At 33.7% G+C, this 24727-nt stretch overlaps 1 protein-coding gene across 2 annotated transcripts in view; it reads right to left on the bottom strand.

Annotated features, from left to right (window-relative positions):
• Window positions 1-24727, bottom strand: part of DACH2 (dachshund family transcription factor 2) — a 673465-nt gene that overhangs the window by 382788 nt on the left and 265950 nt on the right. The window lies entirely within an intron of this gene.

Genomic DNA, 24727 nt, shown 5'->3' with positions numbered 1-24727 from the left:
GAAGGTGGATAATAACTAACTTCACCACGCTAAAGGAGCATGTTGTAACCCAATGCAAAAAAGCTAAGAATCATGACAAATAATACAGGAGCTGATAGCCAGAACAGCCAGTTTAGAGAAGAATATAACCAGCCCTGATAGAGCTAAAAAGCAGACAACAAGAACTTCACAATGCAATCACAAGTACCAATAGCAAAACAGATGGAGGAAAGAATCTCAGAACTTGAAGACTATCTTTCTGAAATAAGACAGTCAGACAAGAATACGAAATAAAGAATGACAAGAAATGACAAAACCTTTGAGAAACATGGGATTGTGTAATGAAACCAAACCTATGACTGACTGGGGTACCTGAAAGAGATGGGGAGAATGGAAGCAAACTGGAAAACATACTCCAGAATATCATCCAGAAGAACTTCCCCAACATAGCAAGAAAGGCTAACATTAAAATTCAGGAACTGTGGGAAACCCAGGAAGATACTCCATGATAAGGTCCACCCCAAGACACATAATCCTCAGATTCTCTGAGGTCAAAATGAAAGAAAAAGTGTTAATGACAGCCAGGGAGAAAGTTCAGGTCACCTAAAATTAGAAGCCCACCAGAATAACGGCAGACCTCTCAGTGGATATCCTACAAGCCAGAAGAGATTGGGGGCCACTATTCAAATTTTTAAAGAAAAAATTTCTAACCCAGAATTTCATATCTAGCCAAACTAAGCTTCATAAGCAAAGGAGAAAAAAGCTGCTTTTCAGATAAGCAAATTCTGAAAGAATTCATCACCACCAGGCCTGCTTTGCAAGAGATCCTGAAGGAAGCACTAAATATGGGAAAGAAAAACCATTACCAGCCACTACAGAAACACACTGCTGTACACAGACAAGTGACACTATGAAGCAATTACATAAACAAGTTTCAAATTCACACATAACAATACTAACTGTAAAGGTACATGAGCTAATTGTCCCAATTAAAAAACACAGAGCAGCAAGCTGGATAAAGAACCAAGACCCACTGGTATGCTATCTTCAAGATACCCATCTCACCTGCAAAGACACACACAGGCTCAAAATAAAGAAATAAAAAAATTTACCAAGCAAATGAAAAACAGAAAAAAACAGGGGTTACAATCATAGTTTCTTACAAAACAGACTTTAAACCAACAAAGATAAAAAAAGACAAACAGGGACATTACCTAATGGTAAAAGGTTCAATTCAGCAAGAAGAGCTAACTACCCTAAATATATATGCAACCAATACATGAGTACCCAGATTCATAAAGCAAGTTCTTAGAGACCTACAAAAAAACTTATACTCCCTCACAATAATAGTGGAAGATGTTAAAACCTCACTGACAATATAAGATAGACCAATGAGACAGAAAATTAACAAAGATATTCAGGGCCTAAACTCAGCTCTGGATAAAGTGGATCTGATATCGACAGAACTCTCCACCCAAAAACAGCAAAATATACAGTATTCTTCTAATTGCCTCATGGCACTTAATCTAAATATGATTACATAATCTAAAGTAAAACACTCCTGAGCAAATGCAAATAAACTGAGATCATAACAGTCTTTCAGACCACAGCACAATCAAATTAGAACTCAAGATTAAAGAATTCACTCAAAACCACATAAATACATGGAAATTGAACAACCTGCTCCTGAATGACTCTGGGGTAAATAATGAAATTAAGGCAGAAATCAAGAAGTTCTTTGAAACTAATGAGAACAAACAGGCAACATACCAGAATCTCTGGGATGCAGCTAAAAAAGTGTTAAGAGGGAAATTTATAGCACTAAGTGCCCACATCAAAAAGCTAGAAAGATCTCAAGTTAACAACCTAACATCACAACTAAAAGAACTAGGGAACTAGAGCAAACAGACCAAAAAGCTAGAAAGATCTCAAGTTAACAACCTAACATCACAACTAAAAGAACTAGGGAACTAGAGCAAACAGACCCAAAAGCTAGCAGAAGACAAGAAATAACCAAGATCAGAGCTGAACTGAAGGATATAGAGACACAAAAAGCCCTTCAAAAAAATCAATGAATCTAGAAGCTGATTTTTTAAAAAATTAATAAAATAGATATACCACTAGCTAGATTAATAAAGAAAAAAGAGAGAAGAAGCAAACACAATCAGAAATGATAAAGGGGATCACCACTGACTCCATAGAAATGCAAACAACCATCACAGAATACTATAAACATCTCTATGCACATAAACTAGAAAATGTAGACGAAATGAATAAATTTCTGAACACATACACCCTCCTAAAAATGTACCAGGAAGAAAATGAATCACTGCATAGACAAATAACAAGTTCTGAAATTGAGGCAGTAATAACTAGCCTACCAACCAAAAAAGGCCCAGAACCAGAAAGATTCACAGCCAAATTCTACCAGAGGTACAAAGAAGAGCTAGCACCATTTCTACTGAAACTATTCCAAAAAATTGAAAACGAAGGACTCCTCCCTAACTCATTATATCAGGCCAGAATCATCTTGATACCAAAACCTGGCAGAAATACAACAAAATATAATACTCAGGTCAATATACTTGATGAACATTGATGCAAAAATTCTTAATAAAATACTGGCAAACCAAATGCAGCTGCACATCAAAAAGCTTATCCACCATAATCAAGTAGGCTTTATCTCTGGGATGCAAAGCTAGTTTCACATATGCAAATCAATAAATGTTATTTGTCACATAAACAGAACTAAAGACAAAACCACATAGTTGTCTCAATAGATGCAGAAAACACTTTTGATAAAATTCAACATCCCTTTATGTTAAAAACTCTAAATAAACTATATAATGAAGGAACATACCTCAAAATAATAAGAGCCATCTATAACATATATATAAGCAAAAGCTGAAAGCATTCCCCTTACAACTGGTACAAGACAAGAATGTCCTCTCTCACCACTTTTATTGAACATAGTATTGGAAGTTCCGGACAGATCAAACAGGCAAGAGAAAGAAATAAAGAGCATCCCAACAGGAAGAGGGGAACTAAATTATCTTTGTATGCAGATGACATGATCCTAGTGAAGAACCTCTTTAAAAAGAACTACAAATCACGGCTCAAAAAAATCAGAGATGACACAAACAAATGGAAAAACATTCCATCTTCATTGATAGGAAGAATCAATATTGTGAAAATGGCCAAACTGCCCAAAGTAACTTATAGATTCAAATCTATTTTCATTAAACTATCATTGACATTCTTCACAGAATTAGAAAAAAACTTTTAAAACTCATATAGGACCAAAAAAGAGCCCAAAAAGCCCAGACAATCCTAAACCAAAAGAACTAAGCTGGAGACATCATGCTACCTGACTTCAAACTCTGCTACAAGCCTACAGCAACCAAAACAGCCTGGCACTAGTACAAGAAATGACACATAGACCAATGGCACAGAATAGAGAACTCAGAAATAAGATGGCACACCTACAACCATCTAATCTTCAACAAACCTGACAAAAATAAGCAATGGGGAAAAATTACCTATTTAATAAGTGGTGCTGGAGTAACTGGCTAGCCATTTGCAGAAAATTGAAACCAGGCCCCTTCCTTATACCATATACAAAAATTAATTCAAGATGGATTAAAGACTCAAATGTAAAACCTAAAACCCTAGAAGAAAATCTAGGCAATAATATTCACAACATAGGCACGGGCAAAGATTTCATAACAAAAACACCAAAAGCAATTGCAATGAAAGGAAATTTGACAAATTGGATCTAATTAAACTAAAGAGCTTCTGCAAAGCAAGAGAAACTATCATGAGAGTGAACAGACAATCTACAGAATGAGAGAAAATGTTTGCAATCTATCCATTTGACAAAGGTCTAATATCCAGAGTCTACAAGAAACTTAAACAAATTATTTACAAGAAAAAAACAACCCCATGAAAAAGTTGGCAAAGGACATGAAAAGACACTTATCAAAGAAGACATACATATGGCCAACAAACATATTTTTAAAAGCTCAACGTCTCTGATCAATAGAGAAATGCAAATCAAAACCACAATTAGATACCATCTCATGCCAGTCAGAATGGCAATTATTAAAAAGTGAAAGAAAAAAGGTTCTGGCAAGCTTGTGGAGAAAAAGGAACCCTTTTATACTGTGGTGGGAGCGTAAATTATTTCAATCATGTGGAAGACAGCGTGGCAATTCCCCAAAGACCTAAAACCAGGAATACCATCTGACCCAGCAATTCCATTACTGGGGACATACCTGAAGGAATATAAATCCTTCTATCATAAGAATACATGCATGTGTATGTTCATTGCAGCACTATTCACAATAGCAAAGACATGGAATCAACCTAAATCCCCATCAATGATAGACTGGATAAAGAAAATGTGCTGCATATGCACCATGGAATACTATGTAGCCACAAAAAGAAAAAATCATGTCCTTTTCAGGGACATGGATGGAGTTGGAAGCCATTATGCTCCTCAAACTAATGCAGGAAGAGGAAACCAAACACTGCATGTTCTCACTTATAAGCGGGAGCTGAATGATAAGAACACATGGACATATGGTGGGAACAACATACACTGGGGCCTGTTGTTGGGGGTCATGGAGGATGGAGAGGATCAGGAAGAATAGCTAATGAATGTCAGGCTTAATACCTAGGCGATGGAATGATCTGTGCAGCAAAACAACATAGCACACGTTTTCCTATGTACCAAACCTACACATCCTGCACATGTACCCCAGAACTTAAAATAAAAGTTGAAGAAAAAAAGACATAAAAGGTAGATACTAAAGGAAGTTCTTCAAACTGAAAGTAAAATACATTAATGAGTAACCTGAAATCATTTGAAAGTATAAAGTTCGCTGGTAAAAGAATATACATAGACAAGAATACTCTAAAACTGAAACAATGGTGAGTGAATCACATATCATAAGTATGTAAGTAAAAAGACAAAACTGTTAAAAATAATAATTACAATAATTTGTTAAAATATATGCAGTATAAACAGACATAAATTATGATGTCAAAGATTCAAGCTGGGGGAGGGATTAAAATATAGAAACTTTTTATTAATGTGATCAAAGTAATATTGTTTCCAGCTTAAAATGACCTGGTATATCTGTAAGATGTTTTTTTATAAGCCTCATGGTAACAATGAAGCAAAATCTTGTAATACATATGCTAAAATAAAAAGCAAGAAATCAAAATAAACTACTAGAGGAAATCGCTTAACTACAAAGAAAGACAATAAGAGATGAAGAAAGGAAGAAATGATCCATAAGAAAACTAGAAAACAATTTTTAAAATAGCAGTAATATGTCCTTACCCTTCAATAATGTCCTTGAATATAAATTGATTAAATTCTCCACTTAAAAGATATAGAGTGGCTAAATAAATAAAGAAACAAGACTCAACTATATGCTTCTTACAAGAAACTGAATTAATAGGTAAGGACAAACATAGCCTGAAAGTGAAGGAATAAAAAAAGACATTCCACACAAAAAGAAACCAAAAGAGAGGAGTAGCTATACTTGTAGCAGGTAACTTAGACTTTAAAATGAAAACCATACAGAGACAAAAAAGTAATTACATAATGATAAAGGGATTAATTCAGCAAGAGAATATAATAATCATAAATATATATGTGCCCAACATTGGGGCACTTAAATATATAAAACAAATATTAATAGTTCTTAAGGGAGAGATTGACTGCAACACAATACTAGTAGGGGACATCAACGTCTCACTTACAGAAACTGACTGATCGTCCACACAGAAAACCAACAAAGAAACATTGTATTTAATCAGCATTCGAATCCAAATGGACCTAAATGAAATTTATACAATAAACAGCTGCAGAATATACAACCTTCTCAACTGCATATGGAACATTCCCTAGGATAGATCATATATTATGCCACAAAACAAGTCCTAACCTATTTAAGAGATTGAAATTATATCAAATTTTTTCTTACCACAGTGATACAACACTAGAAATCAGTAATAGAAGAAACTTCAAAACTTCTACAAATACATGAAAATTTGTAAAAATGCTCATTAATAACCAAAAGTTTAATTAAGAAATTTGATGACATTTTAAAAATTTCTTGAGAAAAGTGAAATTCGAAACACAGCATACCAAATCCTATGGGATACATCAAAAGCAATTCTAAGAGTAAAGTTTATAGCAATAAACAATTGCTTCAAAAAAAGGAAATATCTCAAATAAGCAATGTGACTGTGCACTTCAGAAAACTATAAAAACAAGAATGAATTAAACCGCCGCAAAAAGAAGATGATTGAGAACAGTGGGAAAGTCTTTCCCCTGCCTTTCTGATAAGCATTCCATAATTTCAATACTTTTTAAAGCTCTCATTTTATTGCTTATGATATAAATTATTTTATATCTTTCTATTTTTTAAACTTGTTTTTCAGTATGTAAACAACTCCCAACCCACTAATCAAACTTTGCAGATACTAAACCAGTGTTTCAGATAAAACTTATATGATCTTTTAAATATAAGCCTAATAAATACATTCATTAGAAAAAGAATTAAAAAATCATAGAAGAAATAAATAAAAAATAAAAGAGCACAAAAGATCAACAAAATGTAGAATTGGTATTATGAAAAGGCAAACAAAATCAACAAACCATTATCCACACTAAGGAAAAAAGAGAGAAAACTCAAATAAACAAAACCAGAGATGAAAAAGGAGATATTACAACTGATACCACAGAAATATAAAATAACTATTGTGAACAATTATACACCAACAAATTGGATAAATTCCTGTACTCATACAACCTACGAAGGTTGAATCATAAAGTAACAAAAAATTTCAACAAACCAATAATAAGTTTGAGACTGAATCAGTAATAAAAAGTTTACTATCAGAGAAAAGCCCAGGACCTCATGACTTTACTGCTGAATTCTACCAAACATATAAGTAAGAACTAGCCACACATGACGGCTCAAGCCTGTAGTCCTAGACTATTGGGAGGCCAAGGCAGGAGGATTGCTTGAGACCAGGAGTTTGAGATCAGCCTGGGCAACATAGCAAGATCCTGTCTCTACAAAAAAAAAATAATAATAATTTACCAGTTATCGTGGTGTGTGCCTGTAGTGCTAGCTATTTAGGAGGCTGATGAGAGTGTCACTTAAGCTGAGTTCAAGGCTACAGTGAACCATGATACCACTACTGCATTCCAGCCTGGGTGACAGGGCAAGGCCTTATCTTAATAAAAAATAAAATAAAATAATGTAAACAGCTAATACCAATTCTATCTCAAATTATTCCAAAAACGTAAAGATGAGAGAGTATTTCCAGAATCACTCTACAAGGTCAGCATTACCATAATACCAAAATCAGAGAAGAGCACAGAAAAAGAAAACTACAGGCAAATATCTCTAATATGCATAGATGCAAAAATCCCCAATAAAATACTAGCAAAGTGAATTTAACAGCACATTAAAAATATTAGTCACCACGATTAAGTTGGATTCATCCCAGGCATGCAAGTATGTTTCAATATATGCAAATTGATAAACATGATAAATCTCATTAACAAAATGTAGGACAAAGACCATATAATAATTTCAGTTGGTGCAGAAAAAGCATTTGACAAAATTCAAAATAACTCCAAACACACTAGGATTACAAGGAACACACCTTAAGATAATAAAGACCATATATGACGAATCTGTAGTTTACATCATACTCAATGGCGAAAAGTTGAAGGCTTTCCCTATAAGACTTGGAAAGGATCCCCACTTTCATCACTTCTTTTTCAACACAGTACTATCCCTAACCAGAGAAACTAGACCAGAAAAAAAAAATAAATTCATTCAAATTGGAAAAGTAGAAGTTAAACTGTCCATGTTTGCAGAAAGTATAGTCTTATATGTAGGAAACCCAAGTGACTCCAGTGAAAAACTACTCAAACTAATAAATGATTTCAGCAAAGTTGCAGAATACAAAATTAAAGTACATAAACCATAGTATTTCTATACACAGTGAAATATCAATAGGTACAAAAAATAAAATGTTTAAGAAAAAAATTAATCAATGGGGATAAAGGTCTCTACACTGAAAACTATAAAATATTGAAAGATATTGAAGAAGGCACAAATAAATGGAAGAATATTCTGCGATTATGGATTGGACTAATTAGTATTGTAAAAACGTCAATATTACAGATTCAATGCAATCTCTATTAAAATATCAATGACATTTCTTATGGAAATAGATAAAAATTCTAAAAATTATATGGAACTACAAAAGACCCCAAATAGCCAAAGCAAGCTTGAGCAAAAAAAACAAAGCTGGAGGCATCACACTACCTGACTTCCAAATATATTACAAAGTTATAGTAACCAAAACAGCATGGTACTGGCATGAAAACAGACACATAGACCCATGGGACAGAAAAGATAGCCCAAAAATAAATCCATGCATGCCCAGACATAAATCCATGTGTTTACAACCTACTGATTCTTCACAAAGGTGGCAAGGACACACGATGGAGAAATGACCGTCTCTTCCACAAATAGTGCTGAGAAAGCTGGATATCCACTTGCAGAGGAATGAAGCTAGAAGTCCCTTATCTCTTGGCATATACAAAAATCAACTGGAAATGGATGAAAGACATAAATGCAAAACTTGAAATGAAAAAAACTCCCAGAGGAAAACACAGGGGAGATGCTTCATGACACTGATCTAGGCAAAAAATTTTTGGATAAGACCCCAAAAGAATAAGCTACAAAAGCAAAAAGAAACAAATGGGATTTCAACAAACTTAAAAGTTTCTGCACAGCAAAAGAAACAATCACCACAATGAAAAGACAACCTACAAAATGAGAGAAAAAATATTTACAACTACACATCTGACAAGGGGTTAATATCCAGATTGCGTAAGAAACTCAAAAAAGACAATAGCAAAAAGAAAAAAAAAAACCATACACACACACACACACACAAAATACTACTTAAAAATGAGCAAAAGACCTGAATAGACATTTCTCAAAAGAAGACACAAGAATGGCCAACAGGCAGGTGAAAAAAAATGTTCTGCATCATTCACCACAATGTAAATGGAAATCAAAGCCACAATGAGCGAGCACCTCACCCAAATTAGAGTGGCCATTATCAAAAAGACAAAAAATAAGGCTGGGTGCAGTGACCCATGCCTGTAATCCCAGGACTTTGGGAAGCTGAAGCAGAAGGATCCCTTAAGGCCAAAAGTTTGAGACCAGCCTGTGCAACATAGCAAATTCCCATCACCACAAAAAAATGTTAAAAGGATAACTGGGCATGGTGGCATATGCCTATAATACCAATTACTCAAGAGGCTGGGGCAGGATAATCACTTGAGCCCAGGAGTTTGATCATACCAATGAACTCTAGACTGCACAACAGAGCAAGACCCTGTCACTAATATATATACATATATATATATATACACACACACACACACACACACAGATATATATAGTATAATATATATAATAATATGTAATTTTTAAACAAGGAGTAGCAAATGCTGCTGTAGATGTGAAAAAAGAGGAACTCATACACTTTTTGTGGAAATGAAAATTAACGTAGTCATTATGGAAAATAATATGGAGTTTCATCAAATAATTAAAAATAAAATTACTATATGATCCAGCAATCTCACTACTAGGTGTATACCCAAAGGAAATAAAATCAGTATATCAAAGAGGTATCTGCATTCCCATGTTTATTACAGCAAAATTCACAATAGCCAAGACATGGAATCAACTTGTGTTCATGAACAGATTAATGGATAAAGAAAATGTGGTGTATACACACACACACACACACACACGCACACACAGTGGAATACTTTTCAGTCATAAAAAAGAATAAAATCCCGTCATTCGCAGCAACATGGATGAACCTGGCGCTCATTATGTTAAGTTAAACCAGACATAGAAAGACAATCTTCACATGTTCTCACTCATTTGTGGCACCTAAAAATCAAAACGTCGAACTAATGGAGACAGAGAGGAGAATGATGGTTACCAGAAGCTGGGAAGGGCACTGGGGAGGAGGCAGAAAAGTGGAGATGTTTAATGAACATAACAATATAGTTAGATAGAATGAATAAGATCTAATATTTGATAGCATCACAATGTAATTAGAGTCAACAGTAATCTACTGTACATTTTAAATAACTAAAAGTATAATCAGAATGCTTGTAAAACAAAGAAATGATAAATTATTGAGGTGAAGGCTTCCCCATTTTACCCTGATGTGATTACTATACACTATATGCCTGTATCAAAATTATCTCATGCACCCTATAAATATATACACCTACCATTTACTCATAAACATTAAAAATTAAAGAGGTTGGTTTTATAGAAGAAGAGAGTAGAATAGTGGTTTCCATCATCTAGGAAATGGTGTGAGGGAGGAGAGAGTGAGAGGTTGGTCAACAGGTACAACATTACAGTTACATAAGAGGGATAATCTCTGCTGTTCCATTGCACAGTAGAGTAACTACATAAGGAGACTACAATTAACAATATTGTATTATAAATTTCAAAATAGCTGGAAGACAAGATTTTTAATGTTCTCACAACAAAGAAATGATAAATACACGAGGCAATATATATGCTAAATATCCTGCATTGATTTTTACACAAAACTTTAAAAAAGAATGTCTGCACCAAAATAAAAGAAACACATACAAACACACACAAAGCAGAAAAGGGATGGAAGGCAAAAATAAGAACAAAGAACAAGGACAATGAATTAAAAATAGTAACAAATATGTTAGATGTGTATCCAACTTCAATGGTCTAGATACATCAATTAAAGAAGAGAAATTGTCAGAGTGGATCAAAATACAAGGTCCAACTATACCTTGCCAAAAAATTCCATTTTAAATATAAATATGTATGCAAATTAAAAGTAAAGGGATGGATAAGTTGTACCATGCTAACACAAATCAAAAGAAAGCTTGAGTTGCCATATTAATTTTATTCCAGGGAGACTTCAGTGTAAGGAAATTTATCAGAAATAAAGGGGGCCATTACAAAATGAGAGAGGAGTCAATTTTCCAAAAAGACACAGACAACCTTAAAGTATATGCCACAGAGCATCAAAATGTGAGGCAAAACTGATAGAAGTTCAAGAATACATAGGTGAATCAACTATTAGAGCAGGAGACTTTAACACCCGTCTATCAGATATGGACAGATCTAGCAGGCAGGAAGTCAGTAAGGACATAGTTGAATTCAATGAAACCATCAATCAACTGGATATAATCTACCTCTGTAGATTACTTCATCCAGCAACAGCAAATTACACATTCTTCTCAAGTTCACTTGGAACATTCACTAAGATAGATCACATTTTGGGCCATAGAAAAAACCCTGAACAATTTTAAACGAAAGGAAATTATACAAGGTCTGTTCTCAGACCACAATGGAATTAAACAGAAATCGGTAACATAAAGATAGCTAGAAACCCGCAGAATACTTGGAGATTAAACACACTTCTAAATAACACAAGGGTCAAAGAAGAAGTTTCCATGGAAATTTAAAAATATTTTGTACTAAATAAAAATAAAAATACAACTATTCAAAATTTATGGGATGCAGAAAAAACTGCTTAGAAGGAAATTTACAGCATTGAAGGCACAAATTAGAAATGAAGAAAAATATAAAATTAATAATCTAATCTTCTACCTTAGGAAACTAAAAAAAGAAAAAAGCAAATTAAATCCAAACTGAGCAGAAGAAAGAAGAAAAATTAGAGTGGAATATTGGATATCTATATGCAGAAGAACGAAACTGAGCCCTTATCTCACATGGTATACAAAAATCAACTCAAGATAGATTAAAGATTCAAACGTGAGACCAAAAGCTATAAAGTTACTAGAAAACATGGAGAAAACACTTCAGAATCCTGATGTAGGCAAATATTTTATGGCTAAAACATCAAAAGCACAGACAATAAAAACAAAAATAGACAAATGGGACTATCTTAAACTAAAAAACTTATTCACAGCAAAGGAAATAACCAACACAATGGAGAAATACCCTCCTGAATGGGAGAAAATATTTGCAAACTATTCATCCAACAAGGGACTGAAATCCAGAATACACAAGGAACTCAAACAACTCGATAGTAAAAAAGTAATAATAATGATTTCATTAAAAAGTGGGCAAAGAACATGAATAGACATTTCCCAAAAGAAGACATACAAATGGCTAACAGTTATATGAAAAAATGTCCAACATCATTAATCATCAGGGAAATGCAATTCAAAACCACAATGAGATATCATCCTACCCTGGTTAGAATAGCCATTATTAAAAAGTCAAAAAATAACAGGTGCTGGCAAGGATGTGAAGAGAACTATATTCTTATTCACCGTTGGTAGGAATGTAAATTTGTACAGCCACTATGGAAAACATTATGGAGACTTCTAAAACAAACTAAAAATAAAAGATGCAAATCAAAACCACAATGAGACACCATCTCACACAGTCAGACTGGCTATTACTAAAAAGTCAAAAAATAACTGGTGCTGGCAAGGTTGCAGAGAAAAGAGAATGCTTATACACTATTGGTGGGAGTTGTAAATTGGTTCAACCATTGTGGAAGACAGTGTGGCAATTCCTCAAAAACCTAGACACAGAAATACAATTTGATCCAGCAATCCCATTACTGGGTATATACCCAAAGGAATATAAATAGTTGTATCATAAAGACACATGCATGTCTATGTTCATTGCAACACTATTCACAATAGCAAATACATGGAATCAACCTAAATGCCCATCACTGATAGACTGGTTAAAGAAAATGTGGCACCCATACACCATAGAATACTATGCACCCATAAAAAGAATGAGTTCGGGCCAAGTGCCGTGTCTCATGCCTGTAATTCCAGAACTTTGGGAGGTCGAGGCAGGTGGATCACCTGAGGGCAGGAGTTCAAGACCAGCCTGGCCAACATGGCAAAACCCCGTCTCTACTAAAAATACAAAAAAATTAGCCGGGCGTGATGGCAGGGGCCTGTAATCCCAGCTCCTTGGGAGGCAGAGGCAACAGAATCACTTGAACCCTGGAGGCGGAGGTTGAAGTGAGCCAAGATCACGCCATTGCACTCCAGCCCAGGCAACAAGAGTGAAACTCTGTCTCAAAAAAAAAAAAAAAAAAAAAAACCCACGAGATCATGTCCTTTGCAGAAACATGGATGGAGCTGGAGGCCATTATCCTAAGCAAACTAATGAAGGAACAGAAAACCAAATACCAGATGTTCTCACTTGTAAGTGGGAGCTAAATGATAAGAACATATGGACACAAAGAGGGGAACAACACACCCTGGAGCCTGTTGGAGGGTACAGGGTAGGAGGAGGGGGAGATACTCAGAAAAAAACTATTGGGTACTAGGCTTAGTACCTGGGTGACAAAATAACCCGTACAACAAACCCCCAGGACATGAGTTTACATATATAATAAATCTGCACATTTACCCTTGAATCTAAAATAAAAGTTTAAAAAACACAAATAAAATAAAAATAAAATTGAATATATCAAATCTTCAAGAAAAAAAAAACTAAAAAAACTACCAGTAATCCCACAACTGGTTATTTATCCAAAAGAAAAGAAACCGGTGTAGCAAAGCAATATCTGCACTCACAGGTTAATTGCAGCACTATTCAAAATAATAAAGATATGGAATTGACCTGTCTATCAATGAATGCATGGATAAAGAAAGTATGGTATATATACACAATGGAATATTATCGGCCATTAAAAATGAAATCATGCCATTAGTAGCAACAGAGAAAGAACTGGAGGTCATTATGTTAAGTAAAATAAGCCAGACACACACAAAAAAATCTCATATTTTTCCTCATAGTGTGGGAATTTAAAAAGTAGATCTTATGAAAGTAGAGAATAGAATGGTAAATACCAGAGGCTAGGAAGGTTGAGTGGGTGGGTAGGAGGAATGGATAGAAGTTGGTCAATGGGAACAAACACACAGTTAGATAGAATGTATACATTTTAATAAAAAGTAGGATGACCATAGTTAGCAACAATGTATTTTATATTTCTAAGTAGCTGAAAGAGAGATCTTGAAATGTCCCCAACACATAGAAATAATAAATACCGATGTGGTGGATACCCTAAATATCCCAACTTGTTCATTACACCTTCTATGCATGTAACAAAATATAATATGTACCCCATAAATATGTAAAATATGTTGTATCAATAAAAAAATCAGTGTGGAAATCAACAAAGTTGAAAACAAGTCAAAAGAGAAAAACAAGGAATGGAAAAGCTGTTTCTGGAATAGAGTAATACAATCAATAAGCCTCTAGCCAGGATACCTAAGAATAAAAGAGAGAAGACACCAATCACTAATGTCAGAAATAAAAGAGGGGACAGCATTACAGATCTCATGGACAATATAAGGATAGTATATGAATATATATGAATATTATTAACAACTCTATGCTCACAATTTGATAACTTACATGAAATGGACCAGCTCCTTGAAAGACACATCTACCAAATTTCATAGAAGAAGTAGACACTTTGAAAAGGCCTATATCTATTTTTAAAGTTGAATCAATAAACAATAACCTTCCAAAATAAAAAGCATGAGGCCCAGACTTGTACACTGATTAATTCTACCAAGAATTTAAGAAAGAAATTGTTCCAATTCTCTATAATCTTTTCTTAAAGGTAGAATCAAAGAAAATATTTCCTAAGTCAAACCATGAGATTAGCATTAACCTGATACCAAAACTAAAGACATTGCAAGAAAAAAACCACAGTCCAAATCTGTCAATAAAATATCATCAAAGTAAATGAAACAACGTATAAAATAATCACACAACATAACCAAGTGGAATTTATTCCATTTATTCAAATCTCATTCAACTTGTGAAAACCAGTTAACACCGTCCATCACCTCAACAGGCTAAAGAAGAAAACTATGTTTGTTCTATTCATATCTGTGTTTGATGTATTACTCTCTCTCTCTATATATATATATACATATATCACCACCTTAGGTAGAAAAAAATGTGCCTGGTTTCAGTTCCACTTTTGCCACAGGAGTTTAATCTTGAACAAGATGAAAACAAATGTGGAACACTACTGAAGAGTTTCAGTTATGCCCTTGAATTAATATGGCAGTTGATCAAGGTTTCCTTATAAGCATAACTTCAAATTTTTTAATAGAGATTTCAGGATTTATGGTATAGTCCTGGGGAGGTCTATAATTAAAGGAACTGCTCATATTTCATAATACATTATAAACTAATAAAGTGTTAATTAATGAATTATAGATCTCCCTCAGAAATTACAGAAGATATTTGTACTAAAATATTGTGGGATATATTTACTAGTCCATCAAATTCAGTTAGAAATCAGTCAGTTCTTCTACAAATTATTATGAAATAAAGATATTCATAAATGCCACAAGTTTAGGAGAAACAGATTTCACTTATTTGGATCACTAATCCCTTGTTAAATCATAGGCATTAGCTACTTAATGCTATTTTGTACATGCTAACTGCCATTTATTTGTAAAAAGGGGAGACGGATTGCCTTACAAATGAATGCACATTCTCACCCTGACATTTGTATCCAGCTTTCTATGAGTAAAATATACAAATTAATACTCTACTAAATGCAGGGTCATTTACGCACAATGCTACAAGATGGTAGGCTTTGGAAAGAATAGAAATTCAACCTTTACCTAAATTTGCAACTGTATCTTCACTCAAAAATTTTTCCAAAATTGTATCGATGTGGAGATTCCAAAGCAAAAATAGGCAGTTGGGAAATTTTTTTGAAATCAAACTTTGTATGATTTTGAAAACCCAATAATACTGAATGGATCATAATATTTTTAAGTCACATTTGCTTTGATTCAATTTTGTTTTAATATTTTATTATGTGATTTAAGTTTCTGCTAATGAACAAACAGAACTATTAAATTCAAATGTATATAAATTTGGAAATGCACAGGTTTTCAATATAAGCGGCTGATCATTACTGAAAGAATTTTATATTTAACCAAACTTGAAAACCTTGATGCTAAAAGTTCTTGACAAATATGGAAAGTAATTGCCACAACAGAAGCTAGAATCAAGAAGTTAGGTGTTTTTCCAAGATAAATAAAAATCATCAGATGAGTCACAACTCATTTACCCACTTGGCACTCCTTTTGTCTAGCCCTCACTGAAAAATCAAATTTTCTTACCGAATTCTGTGACGTTGTTTGAATATCTGCCCAAATCTCATGTTGAATTGTAATCCCCAATGCTGGAGATGGGGCCTAGTGGGCCGTGTTAGGGTCATGGGAGTAGATCCCTCATGGCTTGGTGAGATCCCTCATGGCTTGTAAGAACATCCCTCATGATGAGTGAGTTCTTACAAGATCAGGTCATCTAAAAGCATGTGGCATTTCCCCCTCCCAACCCCAATCTCTCTCACATTCTCCTGCTTTTGCTATGCGATGTGCCTGCTCTCTCTTTACCTTCCGCCATGATTATAAGCTTCCTGAGGCCTTCCCAAAAGCTGAGCAGATGTCAGCACCATGATTCCTGTACAGCCTGCACAACCGTGAGCCAATGAAACTTATTTTCTCTAAAAATTACCCAGTCTCTGGTATTTCTTTATAGCAATGCAAGAATGGACTAATACAGTCTGTTTGAAGAGAATTCAAGAAAAACAAAAACAGTGGTGGAAAAAAGAATCTTCTATGGATGTACACAAAAAGAGACAAAATGGGACCTGGTAATACATAATGAAGGTAGTTGAGGAGTTTTACAACTGTACCTTAATCTTGTCAAATTGCAAAATGAGTTTAAATAATGAAATGTTTCTATACTTTTACTTGTATTAAAAAATAAGTGAATATACCATGATAAGAGAAATGAGCCATCAAGAGAAGTGAAATATTTTATTCTGAGATAGATTGAGAAAATATATAGCAACCAATCAACATGTCATAAGTGAAGAAATTAGCTTACATTTTAAAAAGGTACACTTTAAAATGTAGCGATAAGTATAATTAGATTGTTTGTAACACAAAGGATTGAGGGGATGGATATCCCATTCTCCATTATGTGATTATTATGCACTACATGCCCATATCAAAATATCTCATGTACTCCATAAACAGATATAATTATGTACCAACAAAAAATAAAAATAAAAAATAAAAGTCGGCATAAAATAAAAATCGCTGTGTCTTTCATATATTTTTTAAAGCGTTAACATCTAATGAATGAAATCCTCCTTGTTAAATAGTATGTTTTTTTCTCTCATACAGTTATTGATCAAAACATCAAAGACATTAAGGAATAGCAAACTGCCTAGTACAGTCACAAATAATTAATGCCTTCATGTCTGTCATATTACTTGATGCTGTAGATTACCTTCTGTGAACACTGCATACCATTCACAACAGTTCTCACAAAGATTTGGCCCAGGGACATGCATGATAATGTTTGGCATTGCTTGGGCCTTCTCTGTTAAATATAATAAACTCCTGCTAATTTTTCTTCAATGCTTGGGCCTTCTTTCTTACTACAATACACACCTGATAATCTGCCAACATGAAGAAATTAAGTAGAAGCTTAATTTCCTAGCCTAATATTACATAATAGTGTAACTACCTAGCTACAGAATTCCAAAATAAAGACATAAAAAGTGAAATTCAACCATGTATTCCTTACCACAATTACAGCCTGGACGGTTCCTCTTGTCAAACTATCTGTAAAAGCCACCAATAATTTAAAAAACAAAGCTCCATTTCCTTTTCTTTTCCTAACTATGCTCTAATTAAAGTTCTAGCTACCTAGCATACTGCCTTGTATACAGAAGAATGAAAAAAAGAAGGAAGAAAAGAAATGTTACAAACATCCCCTAAATTATTGAGGATTACCTTTCTTTTTTTTTACAACTGGACATTATTTTGTTTGGACATATCCTAAGACTTACCCTGGATAAATCTGAAGCACCCATTAAATTTATCAAAGAAACCACAATAATATGTGTTAGCTTTACATATTTAACCATGTGGAACTAATCAGGCAAGATTTGTCTAGATCTTACTACAGGAAATAATAGCCTATAATTTCACTGATGAGGGCTGACGTTATTTCTTCTCCCAATTTTATTTTTATACTTAACAGACACTTTGTGTATCATCTTTGTAGCATTTTATACATGCTCATTCTACATGTCAGAGATTGTTCCAAAAACTTTTAAAAACTAAACTCTTTAATTATTAAAATAACACTAGAGGTAGATACTATTGTTATCACCATCCCCATTTTACAGATTAGGAAACTGAAACACAGTTTAATCAAATTGTCGAAGACCACATAGCTAGCAAGTGATGAATCTAGGGTTATATACTGAACAGTCTGGGTCCATAGTCCATGTATTTAACGACCACGCAATGCTTCTTCTACATATGATTTTACTGATTGTCTCCAATTCTCCAGTGGCCGAATTGTGTCCTGTAGTCTTAATAAATTCATTTTCACAATGTGATTCACATCCACAAGCACAGCTTTTAACTAATATACAACTCATCTGCCTATGCAAGTGTAAAATTCTGTAAATCTAAACCTAAAACTCCAGATACACGGAATTTCATAGATGAAGTTCTTTAGATAGATACAGTAATAAATCCACAGGCTGGAGTCAAGCCAAACCTGCCTTATACCAAATTCCTGTCTATAAAGGAGATGCATCATTTTGAGTCTCCAATGCATAGTGTCACATGTAAGTCTGGCCCAACAACCAAAATTTCTGTTAATCAATATATCTGCCTAAGACATTTGAAACACCTCAGTGTTCTTCCAACCTTCAAGATATTTCTTCGCATTTCTGGTCCTTCCTATTGTTATCAACGTGCATTACAGACTATGGAGGGAACTACATAACAGCATTTACTAATGGCAGTAACTCTCTTTTGTCAGGATTACTGTCACTCAGTACCAGGGAAAACAGAATCCTGAGCTCATTTGGTGATATTTGTTTGAAATTCTACTCTACAATTTGTTTAAAACAGTAGCAATTCACAATATCATGGGAAAATGCAAATAATCACTGGATTCTGTTTTGTACCTACAAACAAATCAAAGAGAAAACAAAAAAAATCAGCTTCTTTTCTGTTGCTCAAACCATTCCAAGATTCTGATATTCTAAGTTATTCAACATTTAAGCTGACTTTGGGGACTTTGTAGATTTATCTGTTGAAGCATGTTTCAGTGGCAGCCAGCATGCTGAGCATGCTTGTCAATCCAAATAAAACCAGCAGATAGATTTCTTTTTTATTAAAATGAGTTTTCTCTGGACCTTAAACTTCCTATTTATTACAAAGTTGTCAATCCAGAAACAACAAGTACATTTTTTTACTGAGACTGTAAAAACTCTAACAATATGGAAAGCTCCTCATTAATTCTAATTATCTTGCCCCAATATTATCCTAGAATATATACAATAAATATAATAATTAGTGCTACCTTTACAAATTCAACCTTATGATTTGTTTAAAGAAGAATATAACATCAAATGGATGACTAGTAAAAATTCAAAATAGCCACTGTCTACTTGTGGTACAAATTAGACAACTAGTATTAAGCAAGTAATCTAATTATTCAGAACCTTAAATTTTAAGAGACTGTACAAATGGCCACTGTTATTATTCTAATTACACTGTTATTATATTGCTTTATTATTATTGTTACAATGCTGCGGTGATGTAACATATGATATGGAAGAGCTGAGTCATTCTATGTATGCCATTCGGACACATGCATTTAAAGAATTCTATTTCTAGCACTACACTTCTTATGCCAATCATCACATTCACATCCTATGTCTGATCTTTCATGCTCTCCATCAGATATAAGTCCTCAAAAGCTCACATTATTCTTCTCTATAACTGCTGACTACATATTATGACAAATTTTGTGGTAATTAAGTCCATTTGGACACAGCCTTCTAAGTAAGATACCATTTGTTTCATTTTGCTTTTTTCCCTCTTTAAAAAATTATCTCAAGCATTACACCACCTATTACTTCAACCTTAAATAATTCAATAAAACCAATTCGACTAAATAATAATAATCCCAATTTTCCCAGGCTCACAAAATTTATGTAAGGCTGGCTATGCACTTTTAAGTCATATAAACCATCAAAAGAGAGATGCAAATTTGCTTTTTGCAGCTCCTGGTCTCTCTTTGGAGAAACTATAAACCCATAAAAAAAATCACTACACATGATTACCATGCCTAGATTATTCACTCCCAAGCCTAAAGAGATGAAATTTACTTAATAAAATCAATAAATAAAATACAAAACTTCAAGTCAGCAAACTATAGCGTTTAGTCACTCACAACAGAATTAATGCTTAGAAGGGGACATGCACAGTGGTTACAACTTTGAATAGGACTACAAGCTAAGGCTTTTAGGTAACAAAAAACATGTCATCGTCTCACCAATTTTATAATACTTCAGCATCTTACAAAATGACTCTGCATGCCTCTTATTACTATTGTTTAAAACAGGGGGATAGGTTTGAGTTACGTGAGCACACTGCATCTTTTGTGTAGCAAGGAGAGAAGAATGCTTTTTGGGGTCCTTAATTATCCTTCCATGCTTCATTGTTAGAGAAGGTGAATTAAGAAAAGATAATCACTCAACCAAAAATGACCAGTACAATAATAGGCATTTTCAACTGGCTGTAGGAAATGGCCTTATGGCTAAGACCTTCATGGTCAGTTTCTTCTATAAAGCCAGTGCCTACGTTGTACCCACAGGAGAATTGCCAGATTTAGATATAATTCAGTTAAAACAATTTGGAAACGCATTGTCACGTAGAAGGACATACCATGTCGGTAACACATCTAATTTTAAATTTTCTAGTAGCTAACATTTTTAAAAGTATAATTAATCAGCTAAGTTAATTTTAATAGTTTAACCCCATACATCCAAAATATTATAATTTCAACATATAATCAACATTAAAAATTATTGAGTTATTTAACATTTTCCATACTATCTTTGAAACTTAGTGTGTATTTTACACTCACAGCACATCTCAATTTTGTCTAGCCATATTTCAAAATCTCAATAGCTACATGCACCTAGTGCCTATCATGTTAAATACCGCAGGTTTAAAGCTTCACAATACAAGACTGTAATACAAGCTATAAAGTATATTACAAAGTACAAAATAATAGAAACTATAAAAAGAAGTTTAAGAATGCCAGATAAGTTTGCCTAAACTTGTTCAAACCATGCCACAATATTATATCAATTGTACAGAATTTGTCACTGGACTTCACTGAAATCAGATGGATTCCATAAAAGTCTGTGTGAAAATATTCCACATTTTGTTCCAGTGCTGAAACAGAAAATTCACATTTTCCACTCCAGAAGTTATTTCACTTTGTATGATTTATCTCTATAAAATTCTAAAAGTTCTATGTTTCAGAAAAGAAATGGAATCATTTAATGCACTTTAGGCCAGGTGCGGTGGCTCACGCCTGTACTCCTGGCACTTTGGGAGGCGGAGGCAGGCAGATTGCTTGAGGCCAGGACTTCAAGAACAGCCTGGCCAACATGGCAAAACCTCATCTCTACTAAAAATACAAAAACTAGCTGGGTGTCCTGGTGCACACACCCGTAATCCCAGCTACTCGGGAGGCTAAGGCAACAGAATGACTTGAACCTGGGAGGTGGAGGTTGCAGTGAGCCGAGATCGCACCACTGCACTCCAGCCTGGGTGACAGACCCAGACGGTCTCAAGAAAAAAAAGAAAAGAAAAGAAATGCACTCTAGAAAAGTCATTTTATTAACAACAATATGTTTTATTTGAATTATAGTATTAACGGTGACAACTTCTTCATCCTCCCAAACACCTGCGGGTTACATTTGGAATCAGTGTTTATTTCAATGCCCCAAGTGCTTTTCTTTTCCCATATCAAAATCAGATATGTTCATTTCAATCTTGATAAACACAATTTATAAAAAGTATGGGGTAAAATGCAACTGGGAGAAGAAAAAAATAATAGGACCCAGTGAAAGTGAATTCACAGAAAGGGATTCTTCACTCTATATAACTTTGTTAAGATTCCAATTTTTTTTTTCTCGGAAAAGAATATAAATGTCTCCTCTGCATTTTCCGAAGCCCACAGGCTCTATAATTTTATAAAGGACAAATTCAGAGAATACCTAAACTGCCCTTTATACACTCAACAACCTGTACAGCATATGCCAGGCCATGCACCATTTTAGATGCTGATACAATGAAGAGCAGGGTAGATCTGGTCGTGAATTAATGGAGCCTATAGCTACATGCTGGGCTTTTAAGTCTCCAATTTACCCTTCATTTGCCTAAAAAGAGAGAATTAAATCGTGTATATACAATTTTATTGCAGTTAAGTCCTTTGTTACTGAACTTTACTGCTTAGTATTATCTTCAAATTATAAAATACCCTAAGAAAAATAACAAGCTTAAGGATGAGCTCCCATAATGCTAAGTAAAGTTTCAGACAAATCCAGGCCATTAAAGAGTTTGAAATTTTTTTTTTCCAAAAAAACCTAGTGAATCGAAACTTAGGAATGGGAATTTAAATAACATATGGTATAGTCTTGTCTGGCGTTAAAATTTTAAATCAACTAATATGCTAAGATATTTAAAAAAATTTCTAAGTAACTAAAGAGGAAAATGGTAAGATAGCCTTTCACCTCTAAGGCCACTCATTTGAATGTTTTCCAGTTCTAATAATAGACATTTTAAGTTGTCTGCAGGAATTCTATTTGTAGAATTAGATCAGCCCTTAAACCCAAAACATCATAATAGTAATTAGTCATCCGTCTGAAGCAGATGACAATCAAAGAGGCATTAGCATGGTGGCTTTTGTAAAAATAAAAACCAAAGCAGCACTTTAACACTTGTATTCAGTAACTTATGGGAATATATGTCAGTATAAATTATTATAAATTTAATAATCTGTATTTATGCTCATCCCTTTATTTGAATTTTTACTGACATTTTTGAATGAATATGTACAATATTAATTTCAAAGGCTACTATTTAATGTTAACTTTTTTATCATTATTTGGTATATCATACAGTATGTTCACATTATATTTAAGTTACTACCTTATCAATTTGTAAATTTTGTAATATAAGATTTAACTGATCTATTTAACCTATTTTCCTAATTTTGTGCATCCTCTAAATTCAGCAATCTACTCTAGTTAGTATAAATTCCATTAGAATTTTTAAATAGGACAGGTAGTCTAACTTTTAAGTATTGCACACACTTCCATTTAAGTGAGCTGAAATTTGAATAACAATCCACGCTTTTTCATTACTCAACCAAAAAAATGTTCAAGGTCAATTTCTGAAATTAAAGAACTACTTACACTACCTCAATCTTTTGCTTTCTAAAATAATCCTTCAGCCATCAACCTTTCTGGAAGTAGAGCTAAGAGACTAAAGTCAAAATGTAAACATAAACATTTCCTTTTACTGTCAGCTAGGTCATTTGATTCATATTTCTTTGACTTTAGTTGTTTTATTTCCATTTTTTGAACAAAGTTGACAAATACTTAATGGTAGCTGCTTTTTACAGATTATATATTTAAGGCTTTTCATTTATATTTAATTTACCATTATTTCATGAAAACTTTGGTTAAAAGAATTCTTTTTCTAAACAAATTATTCTTAGGGATGTAGAATCAGCTCTAGTTTCAGCAAAGAATACCTAAAGTTTAGAGCATTTCCAAGTAATAAGGAGCCATAGTCTCTTAACCAGCGGAAATACTTCTGAGATTGCGGAACAACTTTCATTTCTAACATTTATAGTCCCAGAATGGACTTCTTTTTTCCACAGACAATTCACCACACGCTCAGAACAAATTTATTTCATAGAAATAAATCACTGATAAGAAAACGTGGTAAAAATCTTTCCCTCGAGTGGGGGAACTAATCCTCAACAATTTTCTATTCATCAGATCCTCAAATTCTTAACTTATAAAAAATTTTCCACAATTTCCAGCATTACTTCTGGAAAAAATCTAAAAACCCCATCTCTCAAACATACAACAATGCTTTGTGACCCAATTAAGAGGTATGATCCATGTCCAACGTACCACCAATCCTAGACTTCAATCTACAGCACAGCCTGTCTTTATAGATAAAGGGCAGTCTGGCTCAGGTAGGAGTAAATTGCTCTTGTAAGCTATTACATGTAACAAAGAGCTCCTATCATCCGGACTGACTCCTTTTGAATGATATAAGTGGAGTCATTAGGCAAGAGAAATAACAAAAAGAAAACTGACAAAAAAGGATGTATTCTAAATACTTTAATGGTGTCTCTGCATTTTGCCTGATAGGCACTTTCTAAATGAAATATATTAAAAAAGCAAATATACCAGCTTTTCTAGAGGGTTTTAATTGGATTTAATGTGTCCTTATGAAATGTTTTTACTAGTTTCTTATTAACATATTTCTGGTTATTGCTCATTTTTAAATTCCACTTGGTGAATAAAGGCAAATGGAAATACTCAAAATGCAGACTATCTTGGGAGATTCTATAACTTGTCTCTTTGGGGTTAGACTGAGGAATGAGTGTAGGACTTAGAGTACAATTCTAGTAAGCATGATAAATTGAAATATTGAAACTATGAT

The sequence above is a fragment of the Pan paniscus genome, chromosome X (genome assembly GCF_029289425.2).
Source record: "Pan paniscus chromosome X, NHGRI_mPanPan1-v2.0_pri, whole genome shotgun sequence".
NCBI lineage: Eukaryota > Metazoa > Chordata > Mammalia > Primates > Hominidae > Pan > Pan paniscus.
Note: the sequence above shows the minus strand (reverse complement) of the source record. Positions and strands in the feature narration are given on the sequence as shown.